The sequence below is a fragment of the Salvelinus sp. IW2-2015 genome, linkage group LG16, assembly GCF_002910315.2.
Source record: "Salvelinus sp. IW2-2015 linkage group LG16, ASM291031v2, whole genome shotgun sequence".
NCBI lineage: Eukaryota > Metazoa > Chordata > Actinopteri > Salmoniformes > Salmonidae > Salvelinus > Salvelinus sp. IW2-2015.
This window is the reverse complement of record NC_036856.1, coordinates 376,624-393,031: the sequence shown is the minus strand read 5'-3', so window position 1 is coordinate 393,031 and position 16,408 is coordinate 376,624.

The following is a 16,408-nucleotide window of genomic DNA, read 5'->3' as shown; positions in this document are numbered from 1 at the left end:
GAGAGCGAGAGGGAAAAGGATACAAGGTAGTGGTCGGAGACTTGGAGGGGAGTTGCAATGAGATTAGTGGAAGAACAGCATCTAGTAAAGATGAGGTCAAGCGTATTGCCTGCCTTGTGAGTAGGGGGGAAGGTGAGAGGGTGAGGTCAAAAGAGGAGAGGAGTGGAAGAAGGAGGCAGAGAGGAATGAGTCAAAGGTAGACGTGGGGAGGTTAAAGTCACCCAGAACTGTGAGAGGTGAGCCATCCTCAGGAAAGGAACTTATCAGGCGTCAAGCTCATTGATGAACTCTCCAAGGGAACCTGGAGGACGATAAATGATAAGGATGTTAAGCTTGAAAGGGCTGGTAACTGTGACAGCATGGAATTCAAAGGAGGCGATAGACAGATGGGTCAGGGGAGAAAGAGAGAATGTCCACTTGGGAGGATGAGGATCCCAGTGCCACCACCCCGCTGACCAGAAGCTCTCGGGGTGTGCGAGAACACGTGGGCAGACGAGGAGAGAGCAGTAGGAGTAGCAGTGTTATCAGTGGTAATCCATGTTTCCGTCAGTGCCAAGAAGTCGAGGGACTGGAGGGAAGCATAGGCTGAGATGAACTCTGCCTTGTTGGCCGCAGATCGGCAGTTCCAGAGGCTGCCTGAGACCTGGAACTCCACGTGGGTCGTGCACGCTGGGACCACCAGGTTAGAGTAGCAGCGGCCACGCGGTGTGAAGCGTTTGTATGGTCTGTGCAGAGAGGAGAGAACAGGGATAGACAGACACATAGTTGACAGGCTACAGAAGAGGCTACGCTAATGCAAAGGAGATTGGAATGACAAGTGGACTACACGTCTCGAATGTTCAGAAAGTTAAGCTTACGTTGCAAAAAATCTTATTGACTAAAATATATAGTACTGCTGGCTGGTGAAATAGGCTAGCTAGCAGTGGCGCGTTGTTGACTTTGTTTTGAAAGTGTAGCTGGCTAGGTAACCTCTAACTGGCTAGGTAACCTCGACAATTACTCTAGACTACACAATTATCTTGGATACAAAGACGGCTATGTAGCCAGCTAAGATCAAACAAATCAAACTGTTGTACTGTAATGAAATGAAATGTAATACTACCTGTAATACTACCTGTGGAGCAAGCGAATGCAACTACTCGCTCCAAACCAAACCGGGAGTGCGTATCGTAGAGGGAGAGGCAATAGAAGTGTTGTTTCTTGTATTATTGTCTTTTGTGTCTTTAGAGGACTGCTTCACCTTAATGTCCCTTTCCCTTTTCTTCTGTCCTTATTTTTGTCCCACTTTGTCCCTTCTTTGTCCCTTCTTCTCTTCTGCCAACTAGACACTCCTTGTTAGCTAGCTAGCTTCTTTCAGGAATGAAAATTTATTCCTTTATAAACCTTTCATTTATTCCATAGGACAAAACTAGGTCCAAAGTATTACTGTGAGTAGGTCCAGAGACATGTTGGACAAAACCCACTGAGTCGGAAGCCTTTTGGAGTGGGTCTGTGGACTTTTCCATGTGAATATTAAAATCACCAAAAATGTGAATATTATCTGCTATGACTACAAGGTCCGATAGGAATTCAGTGAGGAACGCTGTATATGGCCCAGGAAGCCTGTAAACAGTAGCTATAAATAGTGATTGAGTAAGCTGCATAGATTTCATGACTAGAAGCTCAAAAGACGAAAACTTCATTTTATTTTTGGTAAATTGAAATTTGCTATCGTAAATGTTAGCAACACCTCCGCCTTTGCGGGATGCACGGGGGATATGGTCATTAGTGTAACCAGGGGGTGAGGCCTCATTTAACACTGTAAATTCATCAAGCTTAAGCCATGTTTCAGTCAGGCCAATCACATCAAGATTATGATCAGTGATAAGTTCATTGACTATAACTGCCTTTGAAGTGAGGGATCGAACATTAAGTAGCTTTATTTTGAGATGTGAGGTATAACGCTCTCTTTCAATAATGGCAGGAATGGAGGAGGTCTTTATTCTAGTGAGATTGCTAAGGCGAACACCGCCATGTTTAGTTTTGCCCAACCCAGGTCGAGGCACAGACACGGTCTCAATGGGGATAGCTGAGCTGACTACACTGACTGTGCTAGTGGCAGACTCCACTAAGCTGGCAGGCTGGGTAACAGCCTGCTGCCTGGCCTGCACCCTATTTCATTGTGGAGCTAGAGGAGTTAGAGCCCTGTCTATGTTGGTAGATAACTTCTTTGGGGTAGAAGGCAGCATTTTCACGTCCGGATGAAAAGAATGCCCAGAGTAAACGGCCTGCTACAAAGCCATAAAAGATAAAATATGCATAGTATTAGTATATTTGGATAGAAAACACTCTGAAGATTCTAAAACTGTTTGAATGACGTCTCTGAGTATAACATAACTCATCAGGCAGGCAATAACCTGAGAAAAAATCCAACCAGGAAGTGGGAAATCTGRGGTTGGTCGATTTTCAACTCAGCTCCTTTTGAAGATACAGTGGGATATTGGTAATGTTGCACTTCCTAAGGCTTCCACTAGATGTCAACATTCGTTAGAACCTTGTCTGATGCCTCTACTGATTAGTGGGGCCGAAGGAGAGAGGAATGAGTCAGGTCTGCCATGAAGTGACCATGCTCTGTCCATGCGCGTTCACATAAGAGCGAGCTCTGTTCCATCGCAATTCTGAAGACACAGGAATACTCCGGTTGGAACAATATTGAAGAATTATGTTAAAAACATCCTAACGATTGATTCAATACTTAATTTGTCATGTTTTTACGGACTGTAATATAACTTTTTAAACTTTTCGTCCGTACTGTCCGCTGGACCTGCCCGCGCGTTGTGAGTTTGGAAAGTGTACTGAACGCTAGAACAACAAGGAGGAATTTGGACATAAATTATGGACATTATCGAACAAAACAAACATTATGAACGAAACTGTGGATACTCGGAGTGCATTCTGTGATAAGAGTCATCAAAAGTAAGTGAATGTTTATATTGTTACTTCTGACTTCTGTTGACTGTATAATATGGCGGCTATATTGTCTTGATGGGGGTCTGAGCACGAACTAGATTATTGTATGTTTGCTTTTTCCGTAAAGCTTTTAAAATCGTGACACAGCGGGTTGCATTAAGAGAAGTGCATCTAAAATTCCATGCATAACAGTTGTATCTTTTAGCATGTTTATTATGAGTATTCCTTAAATTATTGATTGCTCTCTGCAAATCAAAGGATGTTTTGTGATCTGAACGTAAGGTGCAATCTTTGAATATAAAATGAACTTTACACGAACAAAACATACATGTATTGTGTGACATGAAGTCTATGAGTGTCATCTGATAAGATCATCAAAGGTTAGTGATAAATTTGATCTAATTCTGCTTTTGTGAATCCTCTCTTTTGCTGGAAAAATGGCTGTGTTATTCGTGAAGGCACCTCACGTAAATAATTCGTTGGTTTGCTTCGTCGTAAAGGATTTTTGAAATCGGACACCTGGTGGTGGATTTACAACAAGTGTATCTTTAAAATAGTGTAAATACATGTATTTTTTAGGAATTTAATATTATGGGATTTTTTGTTGTTTGGAATTTGGCGCCCTGAAGTTTCACTGGCTTTGAGAGGTGGGACGCTAACGTCTCACGTACCAAGAGAGGATAAGATGAGAGCACCCCTCCAGCTAGGATGGAGTCTGTCTCCTTCAGCAGGCCAGCTTGGTCTTTTGAGTCCACGAAAGAGGGCCAATTATCTACAAATTCTATCTTTTTGGTGAGGGTGGCAGAAAACGTTTTCAACACAGCGATTGATCTGCTGTAGAGCTCATCACCCCATATGGGAGGGGGCCAGAAAGCAATTACTTCAATGCCGACACATCTTTCTAGCTGATTTACAGCGCTGAGAGCTATGTTGCTCATACAATGTGAGCAAATGAGGTGAGATAAGGATGAGGAGCTAAAGGCAACGATGAAGCAATAAAAAGGCCATGGTGGCGAGGTAAATACAATATAGCAAGTAAACAACACTGGAATGGTAGATTTGCAGTGGAAGAATGTGCAAAGTAGAATAGAAAATAATGGGGTGCAAAGGAGCAAAATAAATAAATAAATACAGTAAGGGATGAGGTAGTTGCTTGGGCTAAATTATAGATAGTCTATGTACAGGTGCAGTAATCTGTGAGCTGCTCTGACAGCTGGTGCTTAAAGCTAGTGAGGGAGATAAGTGTTTCCAGCTTCAGAGATTTTTGCAGTTCGTTCCAGTCATTGGCAGCAGGGAACTGGAAGGAAAGACAACCAAAGGAGGAATTGGCTTTGGGGGTGACCAGTGAGATATACCTGCTGGAGCGCGTGCTACGAGTGGGTGCTGCTATGGTGACCAGTGAGCTGAGATACGGCGGGGCTTTACCTAGCAGAGACTTGTAGATAACCTAGAGCCAGTGGGTTTGGCGACGAGTATGAAGCGAGGGCCAGCCAACGAGAGCTTACAGGCCGCTTTGGTGACAAAACGGATGGCACTGTGATAGACTGCATCCAATTTGTTGAGTAGAGTGTTGGAAGCTATTTGGTAAATGACATCGCCGAAGTCGGGGATCGGTAGGATGGTCAGTTTTACGAGGGTATGTTTGGCACCCTGAGTGAAGGGAATAGTAAGCTGATTCTAGATTTCATTTTGGATCCAGGTCTCATGTGGAGATTCTGCAATTCCGTCCACAACAATGTTGTTCCGCCTTGATTGTCCTTCGGGATATGATTTTTCTTTCATTGTTATCATGGATTAACATACAGAACTAATGTTCTTTCTCAATAGCCTACATATTGCTGTCATCTTGCCATTATCATGTTTAAACTCATCAAGCTGACCCTCGGAGAACTGCAAACTGTACTTCATGTCCTGGACCTCTCTGGTCAGGTCATCTCTTGTTTTATTAGTTGACTCYACCAGTATTTGGACACAACACTTGAAGCTATTTTCTTGTTTTTGTGACAACTGCTTGTAGAACTATTTGTGTTCGTTTAAAAGATCCTTCACCTGTGATAAAGGGACACCACTGTCCTCAACGGTGCTACTGCAGGCTTTGGTCTTTGTCATGGTAGAAACGTAGGTTAACTGTTACTCCTCGCATTTCCAGACAGGACAGGTCACAGGGAAGAAACAACAACAACTAACAGCAGGAATCTAGACAGCCACAAGACCGGGACAATCCGCGGTCCCAGCTACAATAGCTAACCGCCTCACGGGCTGCGTTCCAGCCCTCAAGAAAACCTGCTAGCTTGATAGCCAGCTAGCTACGCCAAGCAGCTCCTCAGACCCGGCCTTAATCAGAAGGATCAGTGGACAGATAGTAGCAGTCCCAGTAACTGATGCCAACTGCGTCCAAACTCAAAAGGTAGCTAGATATTCACCAAACTTTCCAAAGCAAAGCCCACCACATGCACCATTTTCTTAACCACAACTGAATGGATCCATAAAGAATATCTGTGGGAATAAATATCCTTGATTGATGAAAATATTGTAATAAAGTAGACAAATGCAATTGACGGCTAGAAATTCTTGCTTACTGAAACTCCCAAAGCCAATCCAATTGTTATAATACATTTGAAGCAATAGCCTACCCGTGTGCGTGTTCAACTATTTCAGCAACGCTTCACGCAGCTTTGAGACAGGCGTGGGGACTCGTCTTGATAAATCAATGTACCAGCTGTGAGAGAAGCACCAGCTGTGAGAGACCTGATTACTGTAGCGTTAGTGGTGGAGTTACTGACCACTCTCACACACACTAACACTCTCTCGCTGCCTGTCTCTCTCTCTCGCTCTCATTTTCTATGTCTTGTTCTCTCTCTCCCTCTCTCTTTGKTACTTATCTCACAGCTGGTACCTCCACATTTCCACCACACACAGTTTGCACAGATTCACCACTGCTGAGTACTTCGGTATGTGGTTAGACAATTCTGGCTTGCTGAGTCAGTGGCTAAATGGTCAGGGTGAGGACTACAGAAAGTCAGGTACAAGAGCTATGGCTCATCTGCCTGCTCATCCTAGGATGCAAGAGGTGGCAAGGAGAGGCTCATGCTGGCTGTCAATCTTTTATAAAAAGAACGGCAACCTAATAGCCGATACAAATAATATAAAATATATACCCAATACACACAGGTATTTGCAATCAATGAGTCTAGCTCAAAACAATCCAGTCATTAGCAGGAGCTCTGTGAACAATTTACAATACAGTGTATTCAATCAAAGCATACTGAACAAAACATGAACGCAACATGTAAAGTGTTGGTCCTATGTTTCATGAGCTGAAATAAAATATAGCACAAACAGGTGTCTCACTGAACAAAAATATAAATGCAAGATTTTACTGAGTTACAGTACAGAACAGTACAGAAATCAGTCTATTGAAATAAATTCATTGGTCCTTAGTCCCATATGTTCACTTGGCTACGCATGCCTCTCTCTAATATCAATATGCCTCGTCCATTACTGTCCTGGTTAGTGATTACTGTCTTATTTCCCTGTAGAGCCTCTAGCCCTGCTCAATATGCCTTAACCAACCATGTTTTTCCACCTCCTACATATGCGATCACATCACCTGGTTTAAATGTCTCTAGAGACTATATATATGTCATCATTACTCAATGCCTAGGTTTACCTCCAATGTACTCACATCCTACCGTACCTTTGTCTGTACACTATGCCTTGAATCTATGCTATCGAGCCCAGAAACCTGCTCTTTTTACTCTCTGTTCCGAATGTGCTAGACGGCCAGTTCGTATAGCATTTAGCCGTACCCTTATCCTACTTCTCCTCTGTTCCTCTGGTGATGTAGAGGTTAATCCAGGTCCTGCAGTGCCTAGCCCCACTCCCACTCCCCAGGTGCTCTCATTTGTTGACTTCTGTAACCGTAAAAGCCTTGGTTTCATGCATGTTAATAACCTTTTGTCAATAGGGGGAGCTGTTCAATCTGAAGTAATGTGTTTTTGTCCGACTGGCCATAATACCAATAACTGGCCTACAATAAACTCCCAATGAATGTGCAAAAGTGGATTTTATTGTTTGGTTGTATTTTTCTTTTGTTATTCTTAAAAATGGGAAAAGACTGAAGGGGACGTTCATTGAAGGGTCAAGTTATTTAAAGTATAGGTCACGGATTATCTTAATTTTCCAAGACGGGTGCCGTAAATTCAGTTAGGTGGAATCCACCTATAATAAGTTTGGAAGCAAGGTATAAGGGATCTAATTAATTAATTTATACAGCATAAGAAAATGGATGAGCAAAAGAAGGCTCTAGTCAATTTCTTGTCGCTGAATACAAAATAAGTGTTACTGTTTGGGGCAAATTCAATACAAACATTTACTAGAGTACACTCTTGCTGATGATTTGTCTGTCAGAGGGCTAGGTGGTGGGCATAAGGACCTTGGGATTTATGTTCTTTGGGCATGCGTGGTGGCTGCATTATGTGGCTGGCATTTCAAGCTGTGGCTTGCATTTCAGGCTGCATTAATGTGGCTGCATTTAAGGTGCTGGCATTTCAAGCATAGTGTTGTGTGCCTGGCATTTATGTTGATTATGTTTTGCTGTAATCGTTAGGGCTGGGGAGTTTTTTCAGGATGAAGAGAGGGCGAAATTCTAGAATAAAAACCTGGTTCAGTCTGCTTTCACGCAGACACGTGGGAGACAAGTTTCACCTTTCAGTGAGTAATAAGCTAAAACAGCAAGGCAAATCTATACCGGAGTTGCTTACCAAGACAGACAGTGAATGTTAGCTGAGTTGGCCGAGTTAAATTTTGACTTTAATCTACTGGAAAATCTATACCTGAAAATAGTTGTCTGGCTGATTAACAACCATTTTGGACAGTACCTTGAAGCCATTTTAAAAATAATAATGGGCAAATGGGTCTAGCCGCATCGGAATGGCATGGTGTTCATATAGAGTAGATGACCGGATCACTTCATAGAAGGAATAGCACTTAGCGGGACAGCTTGTCATTACTGACCGTTCGTTAATGCTGCAAAGGTGCATAGTTCTCACAAATTAGTGATTTCGCCTCAGAGGCGTGTTGTTAAACGTAAGGGTGTGAGTAAATTTAGACCACTATTTCCAGTGTGATTTCGATGTTCATTAGGAATAGGCCTTGAATCTCGCCTAGAAGTGTTGCAAGAGAGTCGCGTGGTTTTCGAAGGTGATAGACGGATGTTGTATCATTATAGGTTTTTCGACTATACGCAGGGTCCCATTGTGATGTAACTTTAGCGAGATTGAGCGAGATAGGAGTCGGCATTGGATGAATATATCTCGTAATTTCGGAATATAATATGAGGCAGTTACGCTAGTGTTAAACGAGGAAGAGATTGCAGAAGATGGTTGAGTGTTATCAAGGAGAGCGTATATACTTTACTAAGATGATGTTTTGCCACGCACTGGTTATTGGTAGAACGTTATTGAGGAAGGTTTGGTTTTACTTATGATAGTGTGTTGTGCTAATTTGTATTTATACTTTGTATATGGTGTTTGAGTATGTTTGATAGGTGACTACTATAATGCTTTATGATTTGGTTAAAGAGGAGTTGGACAGAGGGGATTAGGAGCTATATTATATTCAGAACAGGTGTTCACACTGGTAGTTAGCTCATGGGGAGATAGAGTAGGATTTAGTATAGAGAGACATGGAGATGTGCGAGTTGAGATTTGTCACATTTAAGGGTTCACACTTCTGAGGGTGGTGGCACTCCAGCTTTGTGTTTGGCTGGAGTCGAGTGTCTATCAAGGCCGCACAAAATCGTTGCGGGCAAAGAACATGCAGCAAAGACACCAGGCATTGAGGGGACTATGTACTCGCGCAAAAAGTGTCATGGATCGGTCTATTCTCTTTTATCGGTAGATGAATATTTAAGTTATTTTTTCTGTTAGGAATATTCTGATATATGGTGGTACAATCTTCTTTGGTATAAGTAGAAATAGGACTAATTCTAAGCATTCGTCAGGCTTATTTGCCTTTATGTCAGTTAGGATGGCAAATCAGCTCTTGGTGTTCCTCTTGTGGACGCAAGAAATTGGATATATTAGATCTGGGCCTAGGAGCAAACACTCGCTTATTATACTAACTGCTGCGGACTTGGATGTGACCATCCGATATCTCGCGGCGACTGGAGAGGGGTCTTCTGGTTTTGTGGGAGGGTAGGTGGTATCTAGACATGTTTTTTGACCAGCTTAGTCACTTTAAGGGATTCCATGTTGGACCAAAGTAAGAATATTTGAGGGATTAAACACGGGGCTTGAAGACATTCCGGGGGTTGTGTGGGCAGCAGGATGGTTGCTAGAAGCAGTTGGTAACAGTTTAACCAAGACTTCCTTTATATGGAGGTTGCTTTTTTTAGGTACTTTTCTAATTTGGATTTATGGACATTGGAACATTTAGGAATACCATTTAAATAAGGATTTATCTTCGGTGCTGAAAGTAGCACACAGATAGAAGAGACTAAATAAAGCAATGTTGGGTACGCCCCTAGAGTCACCCCTGCTGTAGATGGTACCGCTGAAAGGCGTGCTCAGGGGCTAGATAATATGGTCATGGATTTCGTCTTGGATTTAACCTGTGACTCGCATTCAAGCATGAGGAGCAACACAAGTTTACCAGCAGGGAACACGGCTGATATGGGGAACAGAAACCACGTTCAGACTTACAATTCCTTTTTATATACATGTGACTGTGCTGAGCTGAGGGCGCTGAAGACGCTGAAGCTGTCGCTTTGCTTTTCCCTACGGGCGGCGGGTACGGGAGCGGATGTCTTGCAAGTATTTACCTGGGAACATAGCGCATCATTAGAAGGACGGGTCTTAGGCATTTCGGGTGGAGTAACGCGGGAGAGGTAAAAAAGGAGCAGGTTTCTGGGCTTGAGTTAGCATAGATTTTCAAGGCATAGTGTAACAGACCAAAGGTTACGGCTAGGATGTGAGCGTTACATTGGAGGTAAAACCTAGGCAATCCTGCAGATTAATGATGACATATATCACGCAGCGGTTTCAACAAGGCCAAAACTTAGTGGAGTGAGACAATGATCTTGTTTTTTTGCCGTGCTTGACGGATTTTTGAAGATTGAATTTTCTTAACCACTGTCCGACGTGAAGGACTGGTTAGGATAGATGGGATTCGGCATTTATTCGCTGGTTAGAGAGGTAGCAGAAGTTGAGTTGGGAAAAAACGTTGTTCTGTAAGGAGTGGAGGAAACTTTTTGGGATGGCAGGGACTTGGGCCTTCTTGACAAACTAGGGTCAACAAACTTGAACATTTAGATGAAGACACAGTTACAATGCGTCCATACTTGTTATTCATAGATGTGATTTCATACTGCTGAGGGATCACTTGAGATAGAGACCTGTTTCTTGGGACGCACGGGCTTATATTATTCGTCTAGCTATTCAATCACCGAAAACGGAACGGGAGGGGGCGAGAGGAGAGGACAGAGGTTATACCAAGTGGGAGAAGTATAGATTGCGGAGCACTGAGGGACAATTGGCATGATTATAATTTAGATTTATTCCATGATTGCACATTTCAGAATTCTTTAGGTGACTTTATAAGCTTATTCGAGCGCTTGTTAGGTGATCTTGTACATAATTCAACAGTTAAGTATCTAATTGTTTCATTTTGTGAAGTATTTTGTTTCAGTATTTATTGAGTTAAGTGTTGGTTAGCACACTCTAGCAAAATTCTGGTTTTTCTTGGCTGCTTTGTAACCGTGACTTCAAGAATGAAACTCTGAGTTTTCACTCGAATTAGGTGAAATTCCTCAAGCGTTCATTGGCAGACAGAAGCAAAACAAGACATCATTAGTTCATCAGAGAATCACACTCATTTGTTTTTGAGGCCCCATTGTGTGTGAACGTTTGTCGGGTCCGGTGCGTGTGATCGGTATTTCCCAGGTAATGTGTGCTCTTTCTTCGGCGGGGATTGCGAGCAAAGCGAAGCTGTCAGCGGCTGTCAGTGGTCTCTCGGAAGCTAGAGTCTATAATTTAAAGGGTTGCTCGATCTCGTAGGGTTACGTGTGTCTTTCGGGCAAAAGGGTGTGATCTGCCTCACTGTCATTCACTCCAGGTATGTAAGGACTTTACGATTACCATATGAAATACTTACTAAAAAAGGAGCGAGATCTGGAAGAGAGAGTAGATTAGCACGCAAGAGAGTATAGATACGGTTCGGTGACACTTTACTCATTATACAAGTATCCTCATGGTGTAGTATTGTTCAGCCTCCATTACGAATTCAAAATTTATCTTAAAAAGAACTCATTGTAAATACGTCATAGCTCATGTAAAAGAGATACTATTGGTTGTTCGTGTTGTTGAAAGTACATGGGCTAGCAAACTTCACACGTATTAATAATCCGTCAATAATCTATAGTTGTCCTACACACGAACTAGAGAAAATTTTATAAATATGCAAGGATTAGTCTGATCCCAATAACACATTCTGTACTTGTGACAACGCCACGTTCAGGGACGCGAAGTATTGAGATTTGACTCACGCAACACAGTGTTAGGGGTTGACTTGATAGATGCTTAGATAGATAATATATCTATCCTTGTTGTATTCAGTGAGATCTCCAGATTAATATTTAGTTGGTATACCAGTCTTTTAGAAATTGACTGCGTTCTTTGTGTTCGATTGAATTGCTTCTCTAACATTAAATACATTATAATAATTATTGACTGTCTCGTGAGCACATACGTATGTAACTTTTTTGAGTAAATGGTGTGTCGTCTGCGTTATTGGCATATGATTGTCAGAGATTACTTTGTTGGGCTGCACTTTGTAGTCAAGAGGAAAAAGAGCAACGAAGGTTGAAGTTGATATTGACATTTACCAGACCTTTCACATTCACATTGTGACAAGGCCATGCCGCATAAGCACACCATCTCAGAGATTTGAAATATAGCTCCTTCCTTTTCTACCATTTCTTCAATCAAACAATAATCTCGTATTCTGGTACAATTTGTCATTAAAATTTTATATCAAAGAATTCACTAACCGAAATCCATGTAACACCCATTTAGTATCATTCTACTTCTACAGTGCTTCAGAAATTATTGATACCTTTTGACTTATGCGTACGCTACAACTATTCGTTTACAAACTGAATTCAAATGTTGAGTTATTAGATCATTTTATCTTTCTCACATCGCCATGTCTATCACAAGAAGATAACTTCCATATGCGACAAAGTGATTAACATGTTTTTCAACATTTTTGACTTCGAAATTTATTAAAATGAAATTTACCAGAAATATCTAATTTACTACAACAATGCCATAGATTTTACGGCGACATTGCACGCGCTGAGTCATATACCTTTGTAGACTGTCCTTCTGGAACTAGCAATTGGGGTAATAAAGCTTTGTGCAGTACTCTATTGGGTAATAGTCTCTAAGACGGCTTTCCACACGCTGGATTGTGGCAATCAATTTGCCCATTATTATTTTTAAAATTCTTCAAGGTACTGTCAAATTGTGGTTGTTAATCCATTGCTAACGTCTATTTTCAGGTATACCGATTTTTGTTCTTCGTAGTCATGTTATTACAAGTCAAAAACTTTACACTCGGCACAAATTCCCATTTCAGATAACATCTCCACTTAGTCTTGGCTTGGAAATAGATCATTAATCGCACTCACGTTGCTATAGGGTGATTTTTGCGATTCAGTGTTTTAGCTTAGTTAGTAACATCAGTACACATGCTGACACAGTGTGAACTTGTCTTCCAGTTGCATGCGCTCGGTAACAGACTTCTCGAACAGGCTTTTATTCTAGAAATTTTTGCGCCTCATCTCTTCTCCATGTGCAGCTTTGATAAACACGTCAACTCCAGTCTTAGGTCGACTTCACAGTTCAAACAGGTAAATACATTTAAGGGTGGAGCACGCCCACACACTATGGGAGCTTGTTAAATTGTTCGGATATGGGCCCAGCTTGACGATGCAGGCCACAATAACAATAAGTTCAGCTGAATGCTTTGCCACAAGGGTGAGAAATTGACAGGCCACATAATGCCCAGCCACCGACGATGCCCAATAACATAATGCGCCACCATACTGCTTGAAAAACATAGAGAGTGGTGACCTCCCAAGCCTAGGGTATAGTGTTTGCTATTCGAATTTTGCCCACACATACCACTTTGTTATTCAGGACAAAGGGAAATGGGTGTAATGTTTAGCCACATTTTTATGGCTAGTAATATTTTTTAGATGCCATTACCTTCTGAACTTCGATATTCAGCTGCTGACTTGCCATACACAAAGGGGTTTGAACATACTTATTGACTTTCTCAAGACAGATTTCAGCTTTTCATTTATTTAATATACAAAATAAGTCAAAAAACAACTTCCACCTTTTGGAACTTTATTATGGGGTCTTAACATGTAGGCGCAGTTTGAATCACAGGCGCACGGGAACAACACACATCTCACATTTGATTAGGTCGCATTTTTTACTCACCTTCAGGCTGCTTTAACACACTTAACGGATGTTGGAATAAAGTCAATGGGTTGGCGGAAGTATTCTTTACTGATAGGCACTTTGTAGTCGCAAAGAAATGACACTTACAATTCCCACTCTTACTGTCCAGAAATGTATTTGTCGAGATTGTCTGGACACTGTAGGCACATCCACTTGCGACAGGCAGCCCAACATGATAGCGACTAGTGTTCTCTCTTTCACGCAGGGTATATTTGCACTATGAACTTACATATTTTTAATAATAGTATAAACAGCTCTTTATCTTCTAGATATTCAATTATAGTCTCATCTTTAATCTCCTCTATCGCAGTACGGTCACTTTATACGTGATCCTTACAGGTCAATTGCGAACTTTTGTCTCTATTAGCTGCTCGAAACTGATCTCACCAAGACTGCGAGGCTCAGTAGCTGGTGACCAACAGTAATGGACGTCATGCATCTCCGAAACATGACCCGCGCGCAAATTAACGGTATGTGCTATCTTAGAACACCCGGTGTCCTAGAATTCCAGTCCTGCCTAGGAAAATTGCACCCAACTGTTTAGAGAAAGTGAAAACACACTCGTAAAGCTGAAATATTCACCACTGGATCCATTAGCGCCAGAACAACCTAACAGTCTATTCACCCAGAAAGAGCATATGTTATGTATTCTGCCAAAAGCTCGTGTGTTGCAGACTTCATATACAAAAGAATTAGCTTGCAGGATTCTGTTATTTACTATCAAAGTCTGTACCCAAACATTTCGAGCTACTACTTCTAAAAATCACCTTTCCAGAACAAAGTCTCTCACTGTTGCCGCTTGCTATAGACCTCCCTCTGCCCCCAGCTGTGCCCTCGATACCATATGAATTGATTGCCCCCCATCTATCCTGAGCTCGTGCTACTAGGTGACCTAAACTAATGCTTAACACCCGCCTCGGCCATCCTACAATCAGTTGATGCCCCATCTCACACAAATTATCAATGAACCTACCAGGTAAACCCAAATCCGTAAACACGGCAACCTCATAGATATCGTCCTAACCAACCTGCCCTCGAAATACACCTCTGCTGTTTTCAAACAAGATCTCAGCGATCACTGCCTCATTGCCTAGATCGTAATGTCTGTGGTCAAACCATCACCACTTCACTGTCAAACGCTCCCTAAAACACTTCAGCGAGCAGGCCTTTCTAATCGACCTGGCCGGGTATCCTGGAATGACATTGACTTTTATACCGTCAGTTGAGGATGCCTGAGTATCTTTAAAAGTGCCATCCTCACCATCTTAAATAAACATGCCCCCTCATGCAGCGGTCTTCCCCCTCTTCAAAGGGGGTGACACTCTATTCTCAGACTGTTAAAACTTCTTGTCAATATGGGGGCGCTGTTTCACTTTGGAAAAAATCGTGCCCAAATTAAACTGCCTCGTACTCTATTCTAGATCGTACAATATGCATATTATTATTACTATTGGATAGAAAACACTCTCAATGTCTAAAACTGTTTGAATTATATCTGTTTATTTTTCATTTGCTGTACACCATGTATTTTTCATAAATGTTGATCTGAGGTCGAACAAGAGCTCTTGGAATGACGTGTCCAGAATTTCCTTTCTCTACCTAGGCGCGGGAAGCACCTCCGTATTGTCTTATGATAAGCGTTCGTTATACACGGCTAATATCTCCGGCTTGTTTTTATTTGATACATATTAGAAAAACATCAAAGTAGGTTTTTTCAACCGAGTTTCATCAGTTTATTCAACGTTTAATGGGACTTTTGGAGTTTTCCGTTCTCTGTGTCGAGAGAAATTGGGAACGTCATCACATTGGCTAGCCTTGTGGAGCGATTCGACAGGAGAGAAGGACATTCTAAAACCAAACAACGATTTATTCTTGACCAAGGACTCCTTGTACAAGATTCTGATGGAAGCTCAGCAAAAGTGAACAATTTATGATGTTATTTCGTATTTCAGTGGAAAATGTTGAGTCCTATTATCCGTGTTTTGGTGGGCGCTGTCTCGCTATAACGTAAGCTGTTTGTTATGGTAAAGTTATTTTAAAAATCTAACACGGCGGTTGCATTAAGAACCAGTGTATCTTTCATTTGCTGTCCACATGTATTTTTTAGTAAATTTATGATGAGTTCTTTGGTCAGATTAGGTGAGTGTCCAAACTAGCTCCGGACATTCTGGTGAATCAATGCTACATATTCACAATCTATAACCACGGTTTGCAGCTCTAAATATGCACATTTTCGAACAAAACATAAGTGTATTGTATAACCTGATGTTATAAGACTGTCATCTGATGAAGTTGGTCAAGGTTAGTGATTAATTTATATATTTTGCTGGTTTTGCGTCGCTACCTTTTGCTGCTAATAATGAATTTGTGTGTTTGGCTATTGTGGTAAGCTAATATATGCTATATTGTGTTTTCGCTGTAAAACACTTAAAAAATCTGAAATATTGGCTGGATTCACAAGATGTTCATTTCATTTGCTGTACACCATGTATTTTTAAAAAATTACTATTTAGGTATTTCACGTTGCTCTCTGTAATTATTCTGGCTGCTTTGGTGATATTTTTGATGGTAGCTGCAATGTAAAACTATGATTTATACCTCAAATATGCAAATTTTCGACCAAAACATACATTTATTGTATAACATGTTATAAGACTGTCATCTGATGATATGCGGTTGAGTCTTTTGCTATTGTGGTTAGCTAATAGAAATACATATTGTGTTTTGCTGTAAAACATTTGAAAAATCGGAAATGATGGCTGGATTCAGAAGATGTTTATCTTTCATTTGCTGTATTGGACTTGTGATTTCATGAAAATTATATTATATGATATCCCTGTCGCGTTAGGCTAGGCTATGCTAGTAAGCTTTTTTGATGAGGAGGATCCCGGATCCGGGAGAGAGAAGCGGTAGAGTTAAAGACCTAC